Consider the following 27,041-nt stretch of genomic DNA (forward strand, 5'->3'; position numbering starts at 1 on the left):
CAACTCAGTATCTTGCCACCTTTGTATTCAGGGAAGTGACTGTTCCTCCAGCTGGCTGGGCTGCTCTCCCACGGACGTGATGGAAACAATGTATCCAATCCAATAAGGACACCTGAATCAGCGGGGCTCAGCTTCAGAAAAAGATGTGCTAAGCACGGATGGGTTCGAAACTCTGATCCTGGAACCTCTTGGCCATCTGTTTGGCCATTTATCTGTTCCTCTCCAGGACTGAAAGGACAGCTGAAGTCTGCCCAACTGTGAATCATGAGAGTCTGGGAAGTATGGCCAGAGGGGTGAGGACCCAGAACACTCTGTGCAGGGAGAGACCGGGGAAGTGTGCTAGAGGTCAGGGGTGAGGTGAGTATGGATGGATACAAAGTTTAATAAGAAGATCTCTGCTGAGGAGCATCTATCTGAGCCGGAATATTTGAAGCCAACAAGTGCTATACATGTTCCAAGGTTGTCTCTGCCTGGGTTGGCTCCAGAGTTGGGCCAACTGTATCTTTTTAGGAAGGAACTAAGAAAGATCCTTTAGGCTTCTCTCCTGCCTCTCTTGTGACTCGCCTCTCAGCTTGGCACAGTTCTCCTCCTGGAAGCCTGCAGAGGGTCCACAGCAACAGAGAGCTTCCTAGGAAGCACCCCCAAACTCCCTTTTCTCTTTACAGCCCATTTTGCCTGTTTTGGTCTAATGGTGTTAATTACTACGAACTGCTACAATGATGCCTCTGGGACTGCTGTGGGGTCATGTGCTGGGAAAACATCCTAAATTGGAAATATCACAAATCAGAAATGCACTGGCTACACCTCCTGTTCTGAACATCCCAGCTTAGCAGCATATCGGAGCTCACTGTGGAATGCCAGCTGTCTGTCTCCTTGGCGATCTCATGGTTTCCTGGGGGCTGTGTCTGCCCCACACTGCCAGAAAGGATCATACTGTGTGTGGCCAACCCAGGAGAGGACAACGGACAGAATTCAAAGTTCACATTCTGCTGAATACAGCATTTTGGGTTGGCAGAAAGCTGAAATTTTTAAAATTAAATCATGGCTAGTGAGGGCAATGGGCCACCTGGTGTTGCTCAAGTCACCTCTGCAGGGCAAAACAGGAGGCTCCAGTACCAGGCATGCTCACAGTAGCAAATACCCTGCATCCCTTCCTGAGTATCCCTTCCTGAGCATCCTCCTCATTCCCAGAGCATACTTCCTGTTTTGGGTGACCTGTAAAAAGATTCTCTTTTGTCCTAAAGATCATTCCTGATGGAAGTATACTCAGATAAGACACGAAAAAAAATGGGATACAGCAAGAAGCCCACATCTCCAAGTAGACTGCAAGAGGGACACACCTGGTGCACTCTGATTCCACTAGCTTCCCCTTTATATACATATATATATATATATAATTTTATTTCATACGCAATAGTGTTTCCCCTGCATGTATGTCGGTCTAAGGTTGTCAGAACCCTTGGTGCTGGAGTTACAGACAGTAGAGGGCTGCCATGTGGATGCTGGGATTTGAACTCGGGTCCCCTGGAAGAGCAGCCGGTGCTCTTAACTGCTGAGTCTTCTCTCCAGCCCTGCACTAGCTTCTTAGCTACAAGCAGGAAAAGCCCCCCAGGTGACAACTCAAGGTTGTCCTCCCAAGCCCTTGGGCTGTCGTAGAAGATTCTCACAACAGGATTAGCTTAGCTTCCTTATCTAGTATCTTAAGGTGATCTTGAGACTGAGGTCCCACGAGACTGTGAAGTGTGAACAAGGGGCCGGAGACTTTGGTCTTTGCAATTTACCAACCAGATCTTTGGGCCCCAAAGTCCTTTCTGCGCTGACTTCTCTAGAGGAAGGCAGACCGGATCATGGCGGCTGCCCACAGTCTGGTCTGCTTCACTCAGCAGCTCTGTGCCTGAGGGCCACTACAATCTTTTTACCCAATTTTCCAGCTGAGTTGACTGAGGCCTTCGAAGGTCGAGGAGCTTGCCCAGGGTCACTGAGTAAAACAGCTTAGCCTGTGGCCTTAGGACAAGGATGCAGGACCCTGGCTCCTGCCCCCAATTGCCCAGAACTTTCATAAATAACAGTAGTAACAGGGCTCCATTTTATGTAGGAGAACCACTCCCCAGGAGGCCACCAGGTTTGTGGCCAGGCCTGTGCTCCAAGGCTCACAGGGCAGAGGCAAGGTGGGGACGCAAGCGGCAGGAGACAGGGGCTTGCCACACCAGTTGGCTCTTGCGAAGGCATTAATTTGTAACAGACGCGCAAAGAGCTGGAAAGAGCGCAGGACGTTCCGCACACGCGACAACGGCTGATTATTCATTGCTGACAGTTATTAGCCTGTTATTAAACGTATGAATTGCCTCTTTCATACCACATTGACTATCCTTAAAGAGCTTTATGAACTAACATTAACCAATCCAATTAGCAAAAGACACTGTATTTGTGTAATTAGTAATTTGAGGCTTTGTCTTGGTCTTACAGAGAAAGGGCATTGGCTGTTGATTAGGTGCAGAACATCGTACAATTAGGAGAAGTGGTCGGAGATTAGCTGGAATGTTCTTGTTCCCTGGGGTCCCCGTTAAGGGACCTGGTCTTGCTAAGAAGCGCCGGGGAGGGGGGGTATGTTTGTGGCATTTAAGCGGATCCAATTGCTTCCTCCCTTGTATCCAGGCTCCTTCACGCCGTTGGCATGGCCTTCTGCGTCAGGAAGGGGAAATATTTGTTTTTGTTATAAATTTAGAGGCTGAGTACAGTAAGGAACCTTGTTATTAAATGCTCCAAGCCCAATCCTGCAGAAAATCTCAAAATCCAACTTTGGGTATTGATTGCAAGATTTTTTTTCTAATCAGATGCCAAAAGGAACATTGCGGAGGGAAAGATGTCCCAGGGAGCCCTGGCCAAGTGGCGTTTCTGTTTATGTCTCTCAGTAAGACACAGAGCCAACCACGATGGGCCAGATCTCAGATAAGGGAGCTGTCTGTCTGCAGCTTCAGGGGTCTTGGGTCAGACCCTGTGCAGGGCACATCCCCCAGTGAAGAACCATACAAAGAGCCACGCTGAGACCCCCAGCTGAATGATGTGACTCCAGGTGGTTCACCAGAAAGGTCCGTGATGCAGATGACATTTCCACGTTCCCTTGGATGCCTCTACATTTTATTAGTTTATAAAACTGCAGAGTGAGCTCTACCCGTCCGAGCTCCCTCAGCTCTCCCTGGCAGATCTGAATTCTGGGCAGGAAGGTTCCACTCACAGTGAGCTGTGAGAAGTTGTACCTGCAGGTACCTGAGCCACTGGGAAAAGAGAGAACCGTAGTTTTTCTATTTCCTAAGAGGTTGCCATCCTCTGGGCCTGATCAAGGCAGTTTTGGCCTTTCCTAAGCACAAGATCAGATTAATGTCTGCCCTGAAGCAGCTGTTCAGGGGCATGGCTTACTGTAGGGAATCACACTGAGCCGTGGACATAGGTGAATAGGCTCCCACCCAGTCAGATCTGCTCCAGCACAGAGAAAGGAATTGCTTACAGTGCAATGCAGCTGCCGTGGCGCTGTCCTTAGCTGCGTCCACACACCTGGATGTTCTGACACTTAGGAGGTAGAGTCTCTCGATAGGAGCCCAGAGATCTGGGCCTTGAGCAGACAACACTGGCTTTGTACCAGTACAGATGGGGCCTAATCCCAGGCCTTCAAGAAAGGTGTATGTGTATGCCTGCGTGTGTGCGTGGTGCGTATGTGTGTGTGTGTGTGTTTCCATTCCACACCAGAAACAAAATTGCAAAGACTCATCCCTTCTTGATGTCTCTTCTTACTTCCTCTGCATGAAGACTTGTATACACCAAAATGTGGGTAACCCACACTGTCCACACCTGAGCAACATGTCTTGGTTACTCTTTAGAAGCACAGAGTCGGGGAATGCCCCCTCCACTGGATCTGTCCTCCAGAGGCCGCTGGGGACCAATCAAAATGGGCACCTCACAAAAGGCAGAGAGCTAAGAGGAGACTGGGTGCAAACAGCTCAGAAACCTCTCCAAAATATTTGGGTTTGTCAAAATCCCAAACCACCGTTTGCCAGGCACTTTTCCCGCTAGTGTTTGAGCCCGAGGGTATTTTAAAGGAAATGAAATCCGTGTGTTTCTGATTTATTTATACTTAACTCATCAAAATGCTGTTTTAAAGAGCTATTTTGTATCCAAAATGCCCTTTATGCTTTTTTTTCCCCTTCCAAACTAAAAGCCATATTCTGCCAAGCATGCATGACCTTAAACTCTAACGTTCTCAAGGATCTTTTGAAAATCAAGTTCTTGATGTCCAAGCAGACCTGAACTGGGACCAAAGGTACCCTCCTCTCCCCCATCCCTCCCGCCCCCACCCAAGAGGGAAATGCAATGTTGCGATTATCTCTGCCTCCTGCTCCAATAGAGTCCCACGGATTTGAATCCAGCAGGAGGCAGCAACTTCTCTGGAGACAAGAATCTGAGAACCAGAACCTTATGCCTCCCCAAGAGCTCTTGCTAAGGCCAGCTCAGGGTCATCTAGACAGGCCCTCAGACTGTCCCTGCTTCCCACGGAATTCTTTCTTTGGTTCAGTAGGACTCTCAGAATATTCTATCCCAACTATGGCCAGAATTGCTCAACTTTACTGCGAGCACACCTCACGAAGGTGAACAGACACCATTCTCCTCAAAGTCTGAGCTAATATAGACCAGGAAAGTGTTTTTCCTTCTCCAAGAAAAGAAAACAGGAAGCTCCAGCACCAGCCCCGAGCAATGTGCGGGGAGGTGAGAGAGAAGCAGGCGCACCTGCAGGCTGGGGTAAGCCAGGCTATAACCCTAAACAAACAAGACATTTGGCAACAATGTTGCCTGACCTATAACACCGGGACTCAAGTTATATTCTTTTGGGTGTGATATTTCTGGATGATTTCATCCAATAGAATTCAATTATAAATTTGATTGCTTTTTTTTTCTAGGTGCATGGTATAAAATCCTTTATCCATATAGCATTTAATTGTGTTTTCTGGCAGATCTGGTATTCATCATGGTCCTGCTGCCCCCAGCCCCAGAGATAAACCATCTGAGGAACAATAAATGTCCACTCTGATTATTGATGCTTTCAGGGAAATTGATTATCTATTTGAGGGGTGGAGCACACTGATATACTGCAGCCTCTTTACCTGACACAAGAGCTTCTCTGGAAGAGAAATCCCTCAATTGCCTCCATGGATTTTCTATTATATTTAACGCTCTGGAAAGTGACATCCGTTTGTCTTAATATCTGAGGATGGAGCTAGAAAACAGTCCTACGCTTGCACCCGTGTGATGGAGTTAAGGCTGAGGAAAGCAGAAAGCCAGGAATCCGTGCATGGCTGGGGCATTTGTGCCAGGTCCCTGATTTGTCAAGAAAGTTGTGTCCAAGGTTACAGCAAATGTCCACCATCCAAATACCTGATCCAAATTGTATTTCCCCACAACTCATGATAGGAAAGGCAGGCTTTAGATGAGCTTAATCTGACCTAAATTAAGTGGAGGGGAGAGATCCAAACAATTTTTTTTTCCCCAGAGCTGGGGATCGAACCCAGGGCCTTGCGCTTCCTAGGCAAGCACTCTACCACTGAGCTAAATCCCCAACCCCCAAACAATTTTATTTTAGATTTTTGGGCATACTTTTGTGTGTGTATACAGATGCATGTATGTGGGTTCACATGCTTGTGTGGGGGGTGTGGCACAGGATATCTTGAGGTTAAGTAGTAGGGGTGATTGGCTAACAAGCCCTGGGGATCTGCCTGTCTCTATCTCCCCAGCACCGAGATAAGGGTGTCCTGCTTTTTTTTTTTTAAAATAGATTCTATTAACCCTGGCCCTCCTGCTTGACTGACTGAAGCATTGCCCCAACTCTTTGTCACACTGTGATCATCAAAAAGTCTCTCTTCCTCTAGTCACCTTGGAGGGAATCTTTGTTTGTGTGTGACTCGAGAACACCTGTGTAGAGTGTGCAAGGCCTGCTGAGCCCAGGAACTGCCCAGACAAAAGATGAACTTCGGCTCACAGCACAGCTCTTATTAGTCAGAAGATAACAGGCGTTATAAACTCAGAAAATGTTTGCTCACCTCAAAAATCAATAGTGCCCCCGTCATCAACGCTGTGGTTAACTGTACCCGTCTCAGAATGGATCCAAGTTGTACTTACTTGATAATTTCTTAATAGTACAGAGAGACTTTTTTTCTGGCTAAGGTTGAGGCAGGGCCACTCTGGTTTCATGAAGACATGGTTGACACGGCTAGGGGCATGGTGAGGACAGGGCTTCCACTAGCTCATACAGCCTGCGGCACACGTACTCTGTAAGTGGGGGCTCAAACTGTAGTTTCCTTGGCAGATTCTATTGCCCTGCACTACTGCCCTGAGTTAGTGCACGTGGATGGGCCACCTGAACCCAAGGCACATCAGCATTAGAGTGAAAAATCTAATCATTTTCATAGAGGCAGGAAAGGATCTGCACTGAGCTCTAAGTCAGTCACAACTTCAAGGGCAGGAGTGCTGGTCCTCAGCCCAAGCAGCACGTGGGAAACAGCCCGGGCTCTGCAAAATACCGAGGCCCCGCCCACTGCCAGAGGTCATGTTCTGGGCTCTGCCTGGGCCAAGCCGCCAGCAGTTCTGGAGTGCAGCCAGGACAGAACACAGGCCCTGAACAGTAGCTAGTGAGCAAGGCCTCGTGGGCAGGGCCCAGAGCGTGCCAGGCCCATCTCTGGGCAGGGCCCAGTGGGGTGCAACACTTGAAGCTTGCTGCAGGCCACAGACAGGTTTCCTTAGGGAGCAAAAGTGGAAGAGTTGGTTTAATACCTTCACCCTTCAGTCGCAGGGGGAGGGCAGGGTGGCTTCACTGGAGAAAGAGTATGCTGGTGCTCAGGTCTGTTAGGAGGCTTGACTCCTTCCTGCTCAGAATGATAGAAAAAAATACATCCTGAGCCCTGGGCCTCCCAAGCAGCGGCCAGCCAGCAGCTAGGGGGGCGTCTTGCCTATTGTTTACTGGCTCTCTTACCTGGAGGAGGTCAGCCTGGATCTATTTGCTTTGGGTATAGAAGGGTGAGAGGGAGGGAACCTGAGCTCAAGGTCAGGGCACCTGCTGCTGAGGCCAGCCCTGCTATGCACCTGCTAGTCCCTCCTTCCTGTCCCCGTCTGCATGTTGCCACTGGAGATCTGTGGTTCAGAGGTGTGGGCTAAGAGTATGTTCTCCTTGTGGGAACCCACACACGTGGTGTGTGTGTGTGTGTGATGTGTGCATGTGAGGTCAGGCAAAACAGGTCCTCTGTCAGTGGGTGGGGCCTCAGCACTTTGCAGGGTCTGGAGGCAGATGAGTGACAAGATCTCTTCATGAAGTTTTTACAGCCGTGTTTGAGACCATGCACTTTCTTGCAGAGTTCACCCTACCGAGCAAACTCTAAGAAAGTTTTCAAGGTTTGTGCTCTGGGCTAAGAGTATATTCTCCATACGGGAAATGCCTCTCCCCCCACCCTCCCTGCCAACCACAGGCCCCTACACCCATGTATGCTCTGTTTGTATGGTATATGTGCATATGAGCTCATGCAGGACACACAGGACACATGAACATCTCTACACATGTGTGTGCTGTGTGTGTGGTATATGTGCATATGAGCTCATGCAGGACACACATGACACATGTACATCTCTACACATGTGTATGCTGTGTGTGTGGTATATGTGCATATGAGCTCATGCAGGACACACATGACACATGAACATCTCTACACATGTGTATGCTGTGTGTGTGTGGTATATGTGCATATGAGCTCATGCAGGACACACATGACACATGTACATCTCTGCACATGTGTATGCTGTGTGTGTGGTATATGTGCATATGAGCTCATGCAGGACACACATGACACATGTACATCTCTACACATATGTATGCTGTGTGTGTGTGGTATATGTGCATATGAGCTCATGCAGGACACACATGACACATGTACATCTCTACACATATGTATGCTGTGTGTGTGGTATATGTGCATATGAGCTCATGCAGGACACACATGACACATGAACATCTCTACACATGTGTATGCTGTGTGTGTGTGGTATATGTGCATATGAGCTCATTCATGCAGGACACACATGACACATGTACATCTCTACACATGTGTATGCTGTATGTGTGTGGCATATATGCATATGAGCACACGCAGGACACACATGATACATGCACATCTCTATGTATATGCACATGTGTCTATGTGCATGTGTCTAGCACACTCATACTCTAGATAGCTCAGGGCCAGACAGGAAAGGGAGCCAAGGAGAAAAGGACAAATTCCAAATGCCTGTCCTGCCCCCACTGGCTTGGGAACAGTGCTGCGTGTCTTTCTGTGATTGATGGCCTCGGCAGTAACTCTTTATTTTTACTGGAGAAAATATAGTACTTACAGACTGCGTCCATTCAGGACAAAGGGGTCTCCAACAATACAGCTGTGGGCATTCCCTCTCCACTCGCACAAAGACAACACACACCCAGGCTACTCTTTACATCGTGTGTAAAAAAAGTCCCACATACATTATCTGGTTTGAGTGTGTCTCTTACATCGTGGGTCAGAAGCTCAGAGAGGTCAAGCGACTGTCCGAGGACACACAGCAGGAAGCTCGGCCTGTTTCCAGTGCCTCGGGCTTTTCTCTGTTTCCTTAAAGACTAGAGTGAGGCAGTGGGTCTTTCTGAGGCTGTCGCTGAACACCAGAGTGTTCTCCAAGATCGCTTTGTCCTAGAGTTGCATATGGCAGCCCTAAAGCAGGCATCCAGGCATCAGCAGTGAGCGGCTCTGATGCTAAGGCACAGCCTCCACCAGACCCATTGTCAGCCTCTGCCTCAAGAAATCCTCCTGGGTCGTGTAATGGCCTTGTACTCCCCAGACAGGATGTGCTGGGCTTAGGAACACTGCAATCTGCATAGCCAGTGGCAGATGTACCTTGTTCTTGTGGTGCTGTTTTTCCCAGAGCTGGGTTGGGCTGAGCTCTCTTGACACCTGTGACTAGGACTCCACAGACAGGATCTCCTCTGTACAGGAGACCCTCCAAGGAGGTGAGTAGACTACACCCCTAAAGTGGTTTCAACACAAGAAGTCACCAGGGAATAGGGAAGGGAATGGGGGAGCTTCCTCTAATGGGGTCCAGCACTGTAGAGAAGCCACCTTCCCCGTGCTTTTTGCTGAAGGGAACCCCGAGCATCTCAGCTAGGCAGCAGGACGTGAGAGCCAGTGACGCCTCATGCTCCTGGATCCGGCTGCTTCCTCCTCTACACTGATCCTGCACGACCCAGTCTGGGGTGCAAGCTGCATGGAGGTGAAAGACTTAGGGAGGCCAGAGGCATCTTCCCGGGGTGAGTCTGCATGGGTCAGACCTGGGGCTGACCTGTCAAGTCTGGCTGGCTGTGACAGCCTGTGGTTCCTGGCATTGGGATCTCCTTTCGGATCAGGCCTGAGGTGAGTGGGCTTGAGACCCGCAGAGACGTGCGGAAGGAGGTGTCGCGTACAGATGGACAGACGGGTGTGGGCCGAGCAGGGAGAACGGATGCTTTTATCACGGCTCGTGTGGGCATGTAATGGTTGTCCTCTGTCTGGAGCCGTGGGCAAAGCTGTCTAGGTCCTGTGAGAGCCCAGGAGGCTTCTACTGGCAGAGGTTGTGTGGTCAGTGTGGAGGCTCATTATTACTTGAGTGCCAAACATCTGTGGCCCAACGACCGCCTCGCTGTCTCCCAAGGGAGACTCCGGTGGTTCCTGGTCCTTACTCTACCCAGACTCTGTGAAGAAGACACCACGACTAGAGGAACCCAAGAAGCGGGCACAGCCTTGTCTTTGCATCCCAGACTGTGAGAGATTCTGCCCAGACTTTTAGGGCAGTGAGGTCCTCCAGGTCAGAAAAAGACTCCAAATTCCCTGCTGGATGCCCCCCTCTTCCCTGTCAGCCTTAAGACATTATCTACCCTGATCTCAGGGGCAGAGCTGTGGCTGGGGGGGGTGGGGTTGGGGTGAGGATTTTATCTTTGGGTTCCCAACTGATGTGGACCAGCCAGGGTAATCATTAACCGGCTTCTGCCAGCTCCTTTCTGAAGACGATTCCACCCTCCCAGAGGCTCACTGCCTGGCCCTGGCCCTCTCCTCCCACGCTGGACCCTTCCCCCGCCCAGCTCTGCTGCACTCTGAGGGGAGAGAATGAGAAAGCAGGTCCTCCGGGAGCTGGCACGGCAGACAATGTGTGTCTTGTGTGAGTAATTTAGCGCTGTGGCCAGTCAATCTGGTTTCTGGGCCCGCTGCCCTGACCCTCTTAGAGCTGCTGGCTCTCGCCAGCACAGTGTGAAGCATTTTCTTTCACTGCTCTGACACTCCGCAGATTGAGACGTCAGCCCGGTCCAACTACAGCAAATTAGCAATTTTTCTTTTGCTAATTGGAAATAAAAACGTTTGCCGAGGGAGCTGTTTGTCGGCATGCGGTTTTCGGTTTCTGTGCACGGGGAGGCTGCGTAGAAAACACATCCCCAAGGCGCTGTGCACCCTGGGGCTGGGGGCCCTCTGATACAAATGCGAAGGGGCCCTCTGTTCATGGTGCAGAGATATTCCCCCCTGCTCTAATCCCAGAAGCTATTGCTCTACCAGATGAATATCCCCATGTCTCTAAGATCCTTCCTCTGGAGGACCATTCTGTACTTTGAGGAATCATTAGGGTCCAGCAGGTGGCAAAGGCTTCCGGGGCAAGCTGGTGAAGAAGTTCTTCACCAAAAAGGGGGACGCTAAAAACAGGAGGGAGAGCCATGGCAGCTCATGCCTCCCTGAGCACAGAACACATCTCCCAAAGAGCCAGGAGGGTAAAGAGACTTCCAGAGTATCATGCAGTATGTCTGCCCTACACCCATGCTGCCCGGTGTTGTGTCTGGGGTGGAAGACATCCCTAGTCTGGCCTCATTTTAGTTCCAAGGTACAGAGACCCTGGCCCTTGAGAAGACACCAGAGTGAAGACACCTCTAGAGAGCTGATAAACACTGTCCTTTAAGGAGAACAAAGAGAAACAGACGGAGGAGCAAAGCCATCATCTAGGAGGGCTGCCTAGACCCAAACCCAGAGAGCTACATTTCAGAAGTCTGCCAATAAACAGGTCCATCAGTGTCCACTCGTGTATGCGCATGTGTGCATGCACGAACGTGTGAGTAACATGGCTGATTGGGCACCCCAGCCCACCAGTGTGACAGATCATCCCTATGTACAGACCGTGCCCTCTATGTCTAGGGCGGATCAGGAATTCCAGGCTGCAGGCCAGCACACAAAGGGTTACCGAGCCTCCTCCTTCCCTCTCTCTTTCCTGATAAAGCTTTTGACAGCCATGCCTAATAATTCTTTCTGTTAGAATCTTTTCTTGATGTCTTTATGCGAATATGAAATCCGGATGAAAGGATGTGGGGCGGGGGGGGACCCCTGTGAGAGAGGAAAAAGTATCAACCAGAGAGGAAGGAAGACTATCCTGCAGCTCCCTGCTGGGAGTCAGTGGCTCCCCTGCCCCACCCCCAATCCGTGCTAAGGCTGTTGAGGCCCTCTGTGACTGGCCAAGTCTTCCTCACTTAGGCTTGACAATAGTGTCCTGTCAGAAATGGTTGAGGAGAGGTGACAACAGCGAGGTCGGCTCCCTCGTTGCTGTTGTCGGGTGAAGGATGCCCTCTGCCTTGCGCTTGGCTACCTTCCAAGACCCCAACATCGGTGACAGAGGAGAGAAGGCCAAAGAGATGGGGGCGGCCCAACAACTCACTTTGGCATCAGGGAGATGGTGGTGTGGGGGCAGAATGAAGGTAGCACCCTTGATAGTTGTAGGCAGCAGCTGGCAGAGGTCACAAGAAGCCAGGTTGCCTCTTCTAGGAGTTTGGACTGGGCAGCAGCAGCCAGCGGGGCCAGTGAGACTTCAGTTGGGTATCTTGCCCTAGATACAGTCTTTGCTGGCTGGGGCTGGAGCACCCCTCTCCTGCCCCATGAACTTGAGCTAGTGCAAACTGTGTGAATGGCCAGATCTAGAGGGGCTGGATTCCATCTCCTGAGGTTCCCCAGCTCGAGCTTCATTATGCTCCAGAGCGAGAACTGAAGAGAATGCTTTTTTTCTTCTCTGGTTCTGACCTGGCCCGAGCCAGAGGGACCATAAAACTGGCATAGAGAGGGTTGTTCCCTTGGGGTCCTGTTTCCATTCCAGACCAAATAAGTCAGGATGGGGATGGGGCACCAGCCAAATGTCACAGTGCCGCTTTTTAGACGAGAGTCACCGAGCCCCCCTCCCCCACCATGCCAGGCAGCTCATCTCTATGTTCGCCAAATCCAGAACTCCTTGCTGATGAGCTCCAAATGCCAGGCCACCCTGGGCCATTTCCAGCAGGAAGCAATCACCACCGGTTAATGGAGAATGGAGAAGCCCAGCTTCCTTGTGGAAGAGAACGATGGGGGATAACTGTACCACAGCTTTTGAAATCCCATTTTGGAATGTGCTTCAAAAATGCCACGACACTGATGGAGACTCTTGGTCAGAGGGTCTGACATCACTGGCTCAGGTGCAGGTGTCTCTCCTTTGCCCTTACAACACTGCCACAGGAAGAATAGTGGACTTTGAGATGAATCTCAGGAGGAAGGCTTGCCTGAGCCCAGTTGTGGTTGGCCATAGCCCTGGAAAGGTGAAGATGGGGCCGGGAGGCAGAGACAAAGGGGGAGAAGACTGAAGTGGGGTGGAGGGGTGAGGGAGAATGAACAAGAATCTGCCCACCCCAGTTCTCCGTGCTGCTGGCCACGGGTGAAGCCCCACTTTCCCTACTATTAAACAGTTTAGATGTCTCTGGCTTCTGGCTCGCGGCTGACTTTCATTTTGTGAGGGATCAAAGGGCAGTGGTTCCGCTCCCCAGGTTTAGGAAGGTTCAACCTTCCCAGTCACCTGCTACATAGTTCGGTCTGTCTGCAGCAGCCCGCCAGCAAGAACCACTTCAGACATCTCAGGAGCCTGTGAGCTCCTGCACGGGGCAGCCTTTGTAGAGCCTTCTTGGAGGCAGGGGTGGGGTGAGGCGGGGTGGGGCGGTGGGGGCGTACAGGGCCAGGGCTACAGATGCACGCATGCTCCGTGGAGCTCTTCTCTCTACTGCGGCTCCGCATCCGCCCAGCCGCTGCGGAGACCACGACGAGGACGTGAGAACCTCACAGCCCTTTTTGTTGGTGGGACACTATTTGGACGTGGCTCGTCCTACATCTCGAGGGCGTGGCAACTGCCTCATCAGCACAAATTTCTCTCCCCCAACATTTCTCTGTGATATGCGGACGCATTTTTTTCCCATGGAAAGAAAGTGTGGCCTTTGTGAGGGAGGGGCGGGGGGGAAACGGCCGGGCCTGAGTTACAGTAAAGATTAATCCCGAACAAGAGACAAGAGACAGAGACAAAGAGCATCACACACTTCGGCTCTCAATGGATGTTTTCATAAATGTATGAATAATTTAAATTATCATTGCCGAGTATTTATTCGAGTGTTTCAGGGGGAAAATGCCTCCTCTTTTCTCTCCCCCGATTCCTTTCATTTTTTTGCCTCATCTCTTTTATGTACTGCATGGGCTGTTTTTTGCCATCTGAATCGGCCTGGAACAATGGGATGTAAGAAGCTGAGGGACCGAGGAAGAATACGGCCCTTGTTGCCGACGCCGCGCTGACATTGATTAATGAGGGTGCGGACACGGGCAGAATTTGTGAGAGCCGAGGGGGAATCAGGACCTGAGGGCATCCGAGGAGGAGGGCAGGGGCTGGCAGGGAGAAGGCCTCAGCCGCCCTCCACGCCCAGTGGGAAAGGACAGGGGGGACGTGTGGCCTCAGAGCCACCAGCACTGATGGGCGGGTGACTCAACAGGTCCATGGAAGACGGTGCCAGGGTGGGGGTCCTTGGGACGATGCCCACCTGCCTGTCAGGCGGATGGAGCTGCCACAGAGCTAGAAGGATCGAGCAGGGTGGCCCTGCCCAAGGCCTTCTCCTCCCGTCCCATGCTCACCTCCAATGCTACCTTTCCTGCTCTGGGGTCTGAACCCAGAATGACCCGGTTCCTAAGAGGCTCGGCTTTTCGGGAACCCGATGGACCTCGTCCTGTGGATGGGGCCTGCCAGACTTCCTGACAAGATTCAAAAGCTACCTGCCAATGCGTAAAAAGCTATAAGCTGTGAAGTGGGCTGGCTGTGTGGGGCAGGATTCTGTTCATCTTACCCTCTCTTTCATATTTATTGATATTTTCACCAGAGATGCTGTTGGGGGGGTTGGTCTGCTGTGCTGCTATGTGTTCAAATGCTAAACTCTGTACCCCAAGATCTAGCTGCCCCAAGAGAGGCGAATTCCCACATACACCACCAGCTTTGGTTGTGCAAACCTTGCTCCCCAGTTTAAAACTATTGGTTAAATAAAGGCGGCCACAGCCAGTTACTGGAAGAGAGAGAGAGAGGTAGGTGGGTTTTCAGTTACATGGCTGGGGATCCCAGGTAGGGACCAGGAGGAGGAAAACGATGAAAGGGACAGGAGATCTCCATTAGGTATGATGGACCAGGATCTTGTGCCCGAGGAAAATGGACACTGTGGGCAGACTGGTGGAATGGAAATAACCCAGGAAGGCACAAACAGCAAGTATTCGGGGAGCACAGGTAGGGAAGTAGCCCTTAGAGAATTAGATTAAGGGGGTAATCCCCCCAGTAGTCGCACAAAAGCTAAATAAATAAATAAAGGGCAGTCTGAACCCCATTCATTTGGAAGCTAGACGGGGATAGAAATAATCATATTAATTTGCAAGATTCTCATTTAGTTCTGACTCAAGACCCTCCCCTAAGGTGACACTGGACTTCAGGACAGACCCTCTGGACAAGAGGTAGTGCCATTGTCAGCAGAGGGGATTGTGGGGTGACTCTATAAGGATGGCCTTTGTCAGCAGGGTTTAGCATCCCTACCCAGTCTCCAGCCATTGGAGGGAACCTTGAGAGAACCAGGCACACACACCATAGAGGCCTCAGTAACAGAGCAGGACATTCACAAATTAGTGAGGAGGGGGCTTCTGGGTGCTTCTAGGTGTTTTTCAGAGAATCTCTGTGCTTCTGGGGCTGGGCTATCAGGCTGAGCTCTGCCCACAGGTGTGTCTGCCCAGCAGAACCCACCATGTTATGCCAAGCAATGAAGGAACTCTGGAGCTGCATCTGTCTCTGGGAGTGATACTCATCTGGTGTGTGTGTGTGTGTGTGTGTGTGTGTGTGTGTGTGTGTGTGTGCGCGCGCGCATGTGCGTGTTCATGTGTGTGTGTGCATGTGCATGTTCATGTGTGTGTGTGCGTGTGTGTGCATGTGTGTGCGAGCGTGTGCATATGCGTGTTCATGTGTGTGTGCGAGCGTGTGCATATGCGTGTTCGTGTGTGTGTGTGTGTGTGTGTGTGTGTGTGTGTATGTGTGTGTGTGTGTCGGGGGCAGATTCTCAACCCTGCAGTTACTACAGAGGTGACTCTTGCTCACAGCCTGGAGTCTAAGCTCAGGAGGATGGTCCTTCTAGAAACTAGCTCCCCAAATCTTCTGTCACTTCACCTGCTCAGACTATCTAACCCAGCGCCATTTGCTCGGAAGCAAAGAGGGTAGCTGAGGGTTATGTGCCGTTTCTGGAAGTATCTAGATTACATCTAATAAGAATGTTTTTCTATGTCTTACACTTTCCCTCTGCAGCAGACGTTTCTACCGGGCCAGTCACATGACCTCCAGATACAGCAGGCTGTGTATGATAAGGCTGCAGGCTCCATCCAGATCAGTCTAACCAAGTGACTCCATGGGACTTGGACACCTGTCTGGTGATATTCTCCTGGCCCCATCTTTTCACTCAGAGCATACCCTCTCACCCGCGTGCTTCTGAGTTAATGTCCCAGGCAGTGTGCCCTGATAAAGATCTGGAACTGTGGGATTAATGGGGGGTGGCCAGGCCTCCCGGGAGGGCGGCATTTGGCCTCCAGAGTCCTGGCCTCCAGCCTTGCTGGTGACCTTGTTTGTGGGCGACCTCAAGAGATCACAGCGTCCTGGAAATCCCATTTCTGCAGTCCTCCTTGGAATGGTGTTCCCTGGCAGTATTTAGTGCATCTGTAACAGATACCTAGTCCTGGGATGGGGGTGCTTACAGTGTCTGAGCACCAGGGGACTTGGGCTTTCAGGTAAAACCAAAGGAACTTCATCAAGGACCCCAACATGAAACCCTGCATACTACCTTGTCACTACATGAATGGCAAATTATAGTCATCATGATACTGCAATCCTGGGGGCCTGCCCTGTGTATAACACCCCTGACTCCATTGAGACAGTTGGGAGTATAGTGTCAGCAAATTAAGCCAAGCACATGACTAAGACTAAATGGGTTGGCCACGTTTAATTCATGCAGATTTGGGGCGGGGCAGGGAACCTATTGTTTCTTTCCCTCCCATCTTTGAATAGGGGGTGCTGACTAACTAATTTGGGGGATCCAAAAAACCTGTGTTTGTGGTTGCTAGGGGTAGTGGCTCCCTTCTGGCCAATGGGAGCTGCCCATCACGCAGGATGTGATTTCGGGTCACTTCTGCAAGTGTAGCCCTCCAGGAAAGCAAGTGCCAGTGTATGTGGTGGTGGTGTTGGGGGGAGGGGAACAGGTTTTTCTTTACTGCAATGAAATCCCAATTTTCAGAAAGGCTCCCAAGTCCCCTACACATAACTCCACTAGCAGGAAATCTCTAAGTGTATGCGGAGAACACTAAGAAGGACAACAGGGGAGGTTCAGGAGTTCCATAGAGTGTCCCATGACTGTCTTCCAGGGGGAACACATCTCAATGGTAGTCTCTGGAGGCCAACTTTAAGGGAGGGGACAAGAAGGCGGAACCAAGAAGAGGAAAGAGGGCATTTCTCTTGTGCGGGGAGCTGTGGAAAACTGGCAGGAACCAGAAGGACACTATCTCATCTGTTTTAATATGCGAGAGCCCCTACACTGTGACAGATAAGGCAATGGCTGGTGCTTAAGACAGGCCAGGAATGTCCCTCCTCTCCAGTCGAGGGACAGGCTAGTTCCAGCTGAGACACACGCTCCCCCCAGCCCCCATGACAGAGCAAGGACAGGTACTAATAAATGAGAAGAACTTTGGGAGCCTCTGTGTGTCCTCGGTGGGCAACGACTGGGATCCTTGGGGGTGCCCCTCCTCCATCAAACTGGGCGGGGGTGTCAGGATCACCTGAAAAGGCGGCCAAGGGTGACCCAAGCCCTGATCCCCTGTGGGACAACGAGGAGCTTAACTAGCCCCGGGCTGCATGAAAGAGGAAGGGAGGCCAGAGAACAAAGCTGTGCCAATTTGCTCTTTGGGGCATTGTGCAAACTGGCCCCTTTCCCAGCGTATCACTCTCCCATTGAACAAGGTCAAGCGCCGCCACAGTCCTTCCGCAGCCCTGATGGGTTTTCAGGAGCTGGTGAATGGCGTGCAAATTAGCCAAGTCCTCGGGAGCCTCGTTACTGTCACTCCCAAACCGAAGCTCCAGAGGCAACGTGAGGATTAATCAATCCAGAAAGCTCGCCCATTATCAAAGCAAGGTAGGAAGCTATTCATTGTCTTCCTTCGTGTTCCCTCCATCTTGCCGTTGCCTGCCCTGAGGCGGCTCTGGCAGAAGACTCCTACCCGTGCCTGCCCTGCCCAGAGGCTCGCTCAGGGCCACAGAAGCCACAGAGCCTGTGGGACTCTCTGCTTGCCAGAACTGGTACTGGCTTGGCCCTTGCAGGGGAGGGGAGGGGCAGATGGCTCCACATTGTCAGCAAGACCAAGGATCGGAGGAGTCCCAGTCCCAAGGAAGACATTACCTGGATCCAGGATTCAGGTCAGCTGTAATCCCATAATCCCAGCTCTACCAATAAGAAGGCCTCTTTCAGATAAACTGGCTTTCCCAGGAACCCAACCAGCATCTGCATAGCACTGGGTTGAGCTCACAGCTTTTCGAGCCTGATTCCACCCCACTGGATGCTTACTAATGCCTTCTCCATTTTACATTTGAGGTGGAAGACACACCTACACTTCGACTGACAGTTCAACCCTGACACGTGTCAACGTATGGCAGAACACCTCGAGGTTGGCAGCCCTGAACCCACACCAGCAAGTGACCAGTGAGCAAGCAAACATGGTGTCTAGTGAGCAGTTACGGCATATACAGTCCATGAGGAACTGGAGAAACACCGCGTTAAGGGATTCGGAATAATCTCTGAAATGAACAGACAGGCCAATATCCAGCGACTCTATAAATATAAATCTAATGAGTTCGTAGCTAAAGAATGAGTCAGCAAATTTATCTACTAAATAAAGATGAGCGAGTGAGTAAATATTTAAAGAACGACAGTAATTTGTGTCATTAACCAACACGCACAGGGTGGGCCACTTAGCAAATATCTATACAAGCGAATGCACAGATATCAAATGAATAAACAAACACATGAAAATGCAAAGATGAGTGAACAAATTGTGAATGAATAAATATCTAAGGATGGTGAGTGATTGGACAGATGTTATACGAATTAATTTATAAGAAAGTATCTAATGTATATGATAGATAACTTGGTAACAGAAGAGTAAGAAAGTATCTAATGAATGGATAAACTGTATCTAATGATGAATATATAAACTACTTGGCAACAGATGAGTAAGAAGATAAATAGTAAAAAGCAATTAAGTGTGAACATCTTCTGAATGAGAAGGGAACTGAGTGTCCACTTAGAGATCAGCATTGGGCTCTTTCCAGCCTTCTGACCCCATGGCACAATCACTGGTGAACTTTCCAGAACTCTAGCTCGCTCCGCACATGTCTGCCCTTCAAAGCCTGCCTTGATGTGTCTTATCAGCAGTCCCCAGTGGCATGACACGAGAGCCAGCAGCTGGTTAGAACTGAAACTAAAGCTTCCCTCCTCTAAGATGCCCACCCATTTCAGGCCGGTCCATCAGAGCTGTGGCCTCTGGCTGGGAGACTGGATTCTGAGTCTGTTGTGTCCGTTCATGAGTCAAGTGCCTCACGCCTTCTGGGGACCTCAGTTTTCCCATTGTCTCAATGAAAGAATCCCTTATCCCAGAGCTCAGGGATAGATGGATCAAGTAAGCGAGGCCTATAGATGAGTTCTACAAATCTTTCAGAGCTGTAGGGAAGCCAGTCACCTATTCATGCCATCTGACTTGCCCTCAAGATCACAATGGTAAAATCTTTTGCTCCCAAGAAGGAGGTGGCATTGTATAAGTCATATATTAACATATGAACATTCCCATAGAGGGAAGATCAGCTTCCACACCCACAGTAGTCCACTGATCTCCTCCATGCCTAGCTCTGGCTCTTGCTCCTCTGTCCTGGGCACACATAAGTGAACATGACCTTTGCTAATTTTCCCATGGAGAAGGGGCTGGAGGCTGACCCAAGTCTGTCCAAGGCAACGCCGAGCAGATGTTGAGAGTCAAGACAGGCCATGAAACATGAAAGAACTGTGTTCCCAAAGTGAAAGGTGGGGCATTCTCTGGACTCCGTCATGTTTAAGCTTGCTTGATAAGTCCCAATCTATGATTTGTCCTGCCTCCTTATCACCCTGTTCCTTTTCCATTCAGGCATGAGCGTCTACCAGATAAATGATTAATTTTTTTCTTGTCCTTGGAACCAACACTTTCCCATATTTTTGACTCCACCCCCCACCACCCCCCTCTCAATGTCATCTTACATACGGGGAAAACATAGACCTGCCCCTCTTTGCTCTCACTAACCCACCAGTCAGTGGAAAACAGCTAAAGCGAGTCACCACAAGCCCAAGGAATGCCAACTTTCTCACAACTCTCACACCTTCTTCCTGTTCGCAGGGGCCCTTGGGGTCAGCAAGCTCCCTGGGGGAGGGAAATGGAGGCCAACTCCCCCCATTGACCTGGTGGCCTTGGGCAGGGTGACCTGCTATCTGTGAAGCATGCAGGTGCCAATACAGAGCAGAGAATCAGCAGGTCCATGTGTCAGTAGGGAGGAAAAGGCAAAGAAGGTTTGCTTGGCTCTGAGGCCCCAAGGGAGGCAGCCACCCTAGTAAACTGTGGAGCCTGACTGCAGACACACATGTGGAACCTATGAGCGGGTGCTGAGTCAGGCAGGCTATCTGTTACCCCAGGACCAATTAACAGACAGGCAGACTGAGGCAGGTAACCGGTTATATACTAACATATCTTCAGGTCACTGAGTCAACAGGTATCAGCCCTAGCCCTCAAGCCCAGGCTTGCTCTGACCAGTGTGATTTGGCCACTTTATGAAGATGGGGCTGAGGTTTGCCACCCACCCCACCCCACCCATCTCCCATCCCCTCACCCCCACCCTCATACACCCATCCCCCAACTCCCACCCTGGCCCTAATCCCCGAGGGCTTTCCCAGTCTCTTCTGGTTCCTGGAAACTCCAGAGGCTTCAGATGGAGAACAGCAAGCTTGCAGGTGGCTCCTGAGCCTGCAGGTGGCCTCCCCCTCAGGAGCCACCTGCTACTGGAGCTTTGTGACTAAGAACTGGCTCTGGGGTGACAGAACGGAGCGATGGCCTTGAGTGAAACCTGGACTCACCATTGTCTAGAAAAATTCTGCCCTTAGGATTCTGGCTATAAAGAATAGGGCTTGATTCCAGGGAGGGAACTCCTGTTATCTGTCCCCAGGAAGATGGCGCATCCAAATTTTACCCATGCCAACCCACACTCATAATACAGCTACTGTATCGGATGGCAAGTGACAGTCTTTCTGCTGACTGGTATCAGCTGGGGCATGAAGAAGGGGACAGGAGGTCAGAACTGGGTAAAGGGTTGTGCTGCCGGCACTGTGTGAGCGGTGGTCTCCGAGAACAGGGTCACCTTCACCTGTGATCACCAGCTGGTGCTTTTTAATTCGAACCCCTTTCTTTCTCTTCCAAAACTGTCCACAAAGGTGCACGGGACTCAGAGAGCAAAGCGATGCCATTCACGGTGCGTCAAAGCACTGTGACTAGAAAGCTTGCTTTCCAACAACAGCCCTAGTCTCTTACATTGTGTCTACAGGACATATGTATGGGTCAGGACAGACTAGGTGTCTTGCAACTTGCAACTTGAGCTTTATGGTAGGAATTTGGGCCTTTGGCAAAACTAATAGTCTTCCCAGAGGCTTCGGGCCAGGGAGCTGGCTAGCCGGGCTCTGTGGATGTGTCTCCTCCACCAGGATACAAGTTACCTCGGGAGTCATAGGTCCCGTGACGACCTCCAAATCCTGGTGTAGGCAAGGCACAAGCCTCTCAAAGGGTCCATCAGTCCTTGTCTGTGGCCCCGGTTCCTGGTTAGCACACCCTTCATCCCTAATACCCAGGGTTTGTCTCCCATCAGCTTTAACCTTTGCAGACATCTAGAACTGTGGTCAGCTGGGAGTTGATATGGGTGAATGTCCTGGTCACACTTCCCTGAAGTGTGTAGATGTGCACCAACATCTGCAATTCATGTTTCCCTGTGTGTGTGTGTGTGTGTGTGTGTGTGTGTGTGTGTGTGTGTGTGTGACAGTATGGTCATGCATGAAGGAGTCATGTGGACACTCAGATCCAGACTCGGCAAGGATCAGTGCATGTCTGGAATTCATTCACTAAGACATAATTTCTGAGGTCTTTCCCTCTCATCTCTATCTTGCCGGTGGGCAAACCTGTCCACACAAACTCACAGGGTTCAGGAAGCCAGCTCTGTCTCCTTCCCTCTTTTATGATGTCCCCAGGACTTGGGGTGGAATGCCGGGGACTGAGCTTGGTAGGGAGACCTGGGTGGAACACGCTGCGTATCCCCAGAAAATGTTCCCTGACATGAGTCAGAAAAACAGCTTCAGGGGTTGGGGATTTAGCTCAGTGGTAGAGCGCTTGCCTAGGAAGTGCAAGGCCCTGGGTTCGGTCCCCAGCTCCGAAAAAAAGAACCAAAAAAAAAAAAAAAAAGGAAAGAAAAACAGCTTTATTATGCTCATAAACTGTCCAGTTTCCACCTCAGAGGAGTTCAAGGATGTTCTGGGGGTGCCTCCTTCCCCTAGATGGACTCTGAGTTGACTGTGTCTTCTGTGTCAGAGATGACCCCAGAGTGTATACTGGAGCTCTCAGCCACCCAGGGACAGGATCTAAGTTTGCTATTCGCCGAGGTCTTTCCTGGACAGGACTGTCGGTCCACTTTAGGGTGCTATCACCCCTAGGTCACCACATACTGGTTGTGTAGCTACAGAAACGGGACAAAAAATAATGGGCGGGGCCTGTGTGGCAAAGGTGACAGGGAAGAGGGCCATCTGCTAGCCCTGAATCCGTTTGCAGTCCTTTGACTTAAATAACCTGCAAGAAAGTCTTCAGGAAGGACCGTGCTGGATCCCACTAGTGGGTGGGCGAAGGTGGTGGAACACTCACAGATTAGAAAAGAGGATAAGGTGATAAGAAGGCCGGATGGCGGCTGAGCACTGTGGTGGGGGATAGGAACCTGATCCTTCCCCCTTGCGATGGAGCTCAACTCCAGTAGCAAACAGGCTTGTGCAACAGGCAATTACAGGAGGCCAGGTCTGGCCAGGAAAGCCGGCCTGCCTGCCGGCCTGCCTGCCTGCCTGCCTGCCTGCCTGTACCTCAGGAGGGTTGGGCCCCAAACCTCACGCACAAGCCTTTCATCTCAGCCAGGCCTCCGCAGCCATCGGAGTCCCTCTTAATCCTCACTTTCTTTAAAAGATGGATTAGGCAAATCTCATCTGGAAAATTAATTAATATATGAATTCGACAAATATTTACTGAGCACAGAACTCCGTTAAGCTCTCCTCTTGTTATAATCCCGTAGCACCTCCCTCTCCTCACATGTTTCTTGGTCGTTCAAGTTTGGGACTGGTCCCCTTCTGTATTTTATAGATCTTTTTTTTTTCTTTATTGCTGATTCTAACAACAGGTTTCTGTCCGATGCAACTTGAAGGATGCCGCTTTGCTACATACCCAGCCTCAGACTTTTACATAGGGGAACATGGCCACTGAAGGCTAAGGGCAGGTCTCTAAATGGTGAACCCCGGTGGACTTGGGGACCAAAGGGGGATCAGGGGAGCATCTGGAGCCTGTGGGTTCCCACCAACGGCCCTGGGATTATTTTCAATTTTCCTTCTGTGCCTGTCACTGGCAGTAGGTAAGTATGTCCTCGGGGCGCCCCGCCCCCAGCCAAACAAAAGTAAGCTTGCCTGTCGCTTCCCCAAGAAAGGGAGTCCTGGGCTTTTCAGGGCAGTGAATGGGGCCCCTCATTTAGGCAGCATTATATCAGGGCCTTCATTTCCCTTCCTCTCTTTACCTCATTCAGGGGGCTTCTGACTTCAACTAATTCGATCATAATCCCACCGGGTCTTCTCAGCCCCCCGTTCCGGAGCACATTGTCCAGGCCTAGCAGCCCCCCCACACAGGGGTCCCCTGTTCCAATTAGCCAACTGCTGGGACTGTCCCTTTCCACTCCTTTCCTGTCTGCCCGCCCATTTTTTTTTTAACCATTTCCCTTTTGAATTAGACACCCAAGAGCCTTCAAGGGCGAGCGTCTCACGCTGTGGGTCGGGCCCTGAGTGTGTGCAGGCATGGACACGGCATGCTTATGTCAAGCAGGTCAGTATCCTGTTTGGAAGCTTTAAAGATGAACAATAAACACCCCATGTCTCTACAGTTCCCCAGGCTTCACCACAGGTTGTCTAATCCCTGCTAGATGATTCTACCTGGCCAGCAGGCATTGGGGTGTTCCTGTGTTTGACCTTGGATGGGTTTTTTTCTTCCCCTTCTCCTTTGCTAATTCGGAACCAGAGGGATGAAGCTGAGATTCCTTTCTACCTTTGTCTTGAAAATCCATACCCCACAGCTTATTCACAAACCAATCTTCCTCCCTGAGAAGTTTTTGGAACTCTCTAGGGACCAGTTCTCCCTCTGTGTGTCTGCAAGGGATACTTTGTTGCTAGTATAAAAAAAAAAAAAAAGGCGGGAACTGGATAAAAAAAAAAACCTAGCCCTGGGGCTGTCTAGATGGCTCAGTAGTAAATGGTTCTTGGCTAGTCTTGCCAAGGACCCAGGTTCCAGTTCCCAGCACCAACATGGTGGTTTATAACCATCCATACGTAACTCCAGGTCCAGAGGATCCAACTCCTCTCTGACCTCTGTGGGCACTAAGGCATGCAAACTTCTATGCACATAAAATAAAATAAAATAAATCTAAAATAAAAATGCTCACATTAAAATAGTATGTTATTGTTATGATCAGCTATGGCCTCATTGTCCATTTGTTACCAGGAGTAAGTTTCATCCATGCCTGGGACTACTACACACGTCTCCAGGCCACTCATGCTCACTCTTTTGGTCCCAGGGGTCTTGGGGATCACTAGGGCTGCAGGGCATTCTGCCTAAGGTGTGACTCTGCACAGGGGTCATTTCTTCCACTTGAGAATTACTCAGCCCAGACACTTGATCCCTGAAGGATCTGTTACGGGCTGAACTCTGTGCTACACCATGAATCTGCACACCCAAGCCCAAGCCTCCAGCACCAGGGAATGTGGCAGTCTCTGCCAATGATACGAATTGACTTAGAATAAGTAGAGTGCCTTTCATCCGGTCAGAGGTCAGGGACATTTGGAACTGAAGAGGTGGCTCAGCAGTTAAGAGCACTGTCTGCTCTTCTGATGAAGCCTAGCATGGGAGAGAGAGAGAGAGAGAGAGAGAGAGAGAGAGAGAGAGAGAGAGAAAGAGAGAGAGAGAGAGAGAGAGGCATAGACAGAGAGACAGAGACAGAGAGACAGAGAGAAATAGAGACATAGACAGAGAGACAGAGACAGAGAGAGACAGAGAGACAGAGACAGAGAGAGACAGAGAGACAGAGACAGAGAGACAGAGACAGAGAGACAGAGACAGAGAGACAGAGAGACAGACACAGAGAGAGACAGAGAGACAGAGACAGAGAGAGACAGAGAGAGACAGAGAGACATAGACAGAGAGACAGAGAGACATAGACAGAGACAGAGAGACACAGAGAGAGACAGAGACAGAGAGAAAAGCTCCCACATATCTGCAACACCAACTCTGGGTAATCCACAGCCCTCTTCTTCCAGACCCTGTGGGCACTACATGCATGCAGTGCACAGACATTCACATGCAGGAGGAGTAAGCACGAAGCTCCTCAGCTTCTGGGTGACAGATCTACAAGCCATAGAATGCCAATGACTCCAGAAATCCATCCCTCCCCCGGATGCCTGGAGGGACATGGAGTGTACTACTCCATCCACACCAGAACACAGCCCAATATTTGTTCCAGCAGCCTCAGGACCCTAAAGCAGGCACCTGCCTCAGCCTATGCATTAAGATCAGGCATTTCCCACTATGCAGTTAACTGACTTTCCCACAAGAAACAATGATGACTCTGAGAACCCAGAGACTGGGCAGCAAGGCCACAGTTTACCAAACCAGTCTAGCAGGGTCCCACTTGAGGGCTGCGGCCCACTCCTGCAGCACAGATTCTTTAAGAATCTGCCCGGTAGAGCGCTTACCTAGGAAGCGCAAGGCCCTGGGTTCGGTCCCCAGCTCCAATAAAAAGAACCAAAAAAAAAAAAAAAAAAAAAAAAAAAAGAATCTGCCCACACAGCAGCTTTTTCCAAATCTCTCAGGAGGGAGGAGGCCATGGGAGCCCAGCCCATTTGCTGGGGACACCTCTATAGCCCCAGCAGGTGCTTCCTTAGGGAGGGAGGAGCTCAAGACAGGAGGGAAGCTTGGGGAGGAGCCCGAGAATGGAAAGTCACTGCCAATATTAAATTAGCATATTTCAGATTCCACCAGGGACATTCTCAGCTATCATAAGCACCATAATCCAAAAGCCAGGTATGCTGGCCCACGCCTTTAATCCCAGCACACAGGAGGCAGAAGCAGGCGGATCTCTCTGAGTTCAAGGCCAACCTGATTGATCTACAGAACAAATTCCAGGACAGCCAGGGCCACACAGAGAAACTAAGTATTAAAAAAATCCAAGCCTAGCAAGCGCAAGGCCCTGGGTTCGGTCCCCAGCTCCGAAAAGAAAAAAAAAAAGGAAAGAAAAAACATGGGCTCCTGTCTGAGAACCCTGTTTAGCTGTTCTCTCAAGGCAACAGGTGTGGAATTGTCCTTAAAGGTTCACGCTGGAGAACATGTCACCAGCGGTCTCTCTGAGAAGATAGTAGTAGACACATCGCAGAGCGAGTAGGTTCCAGGACCAGCAGACAGGCATCCACTGACCATAGCTCTGGTCATTGAGTCCTGAACTGTCCCTGAAGTTTATGTCCAGGTAAACCCTCGCTATGGACTTGGGGACTTCTCTGAAAGCACAGACATTTGCATCTGCAGCAGGTGGGCCGACTGGAACCTTCTAGAACTGTAAACTGCAGCTCAGGCAGTCCCTCTTAGATACTTGTTCGTGGAGTGGGCAGGGAGGTCAGAGTTGACTGGAGCTCTGTAAGCAGAGTTCTGGGTCTAGGATCAGCACACCCAGGATGGCATGTGAGTTCTCTCTCTTTTACACCTATCAGGCTGACTTACTGAGCTGTCTTTCCGTACTGAAGGAGGGCAGACAAGGTCTTAGCCACCTCTCCTGGGCACCCAGACCCAGACACCCCAGCCTCTTCAGCACACTTCTGGCTAAGTCTTTCAGCCAGTGGGCCTACCTTCACTTCCTGAGGCCACTGGCAGCCAAGGGCTCCAGAGGCCTCTGTTGAAAGCTTGGAATCAGCCAAGCATCCTAATCCCCTGATCCCCCACTCTCCCCAGTACTCCCAGCCCGCTGCTGAGCGCAGAGGCTGAAGCAAAGGCTGATAAATTAGTCTAGAGGGAAACAAGGCTACTTCTACTTGTAAAAGGTCATTTCGACTTTGTTCTGGGTGAGGGTTTATCTTAGCTGCCACAGCGTCAGACAATGCCTGGGGCCTAAATGGCAGAAATCTTAGCTCTGCTCGTGAAATTACTGTGCTGATAAGACAGAATGGACTTTGGAGAGATCTAAATGGG

General features: G+C 50.5%; 1 protein-coding gene and 1 long non-coding RNA gene across 12 annotated transcripts in view; one reads left to right on the top strand and one right to left on the bottom strand.

The window, feature by feature from the left end:
- Prdm16 (PR/SET domain 16) overlaps positions 1-27,041 on the bottom strand; it is a 324,097-nt gene that overhangs the window by 176,464 nt on the left and 120,592 nt on the right.
- On the top strand, positions 17,034-18,493 carry LOC102555433 (uncharacterized). Its single transcript, XR_354477.5, has 2 exons — positions 17,034-17,593; positions 18,050-18,493. It is a non-coding gene; the product is annotated as an uncharacterized LOC102555433 (long non-coding RNA).

This window comes from Rattus norvegicus, chromosome 5, assembly GCF_036323735.1.
Source record: "Rattus norvegicus strain BN/NHsdMcwi chromosome 5, GRCr8, whole genome shotgun sequence".
Classification (NCBI taxonomy): domain Eukaryota; kingdom Metazoa; phylum Chordata; class Mammalia; order Rodentia; family Muridae; genus Rattus; species Rattus norvegicus.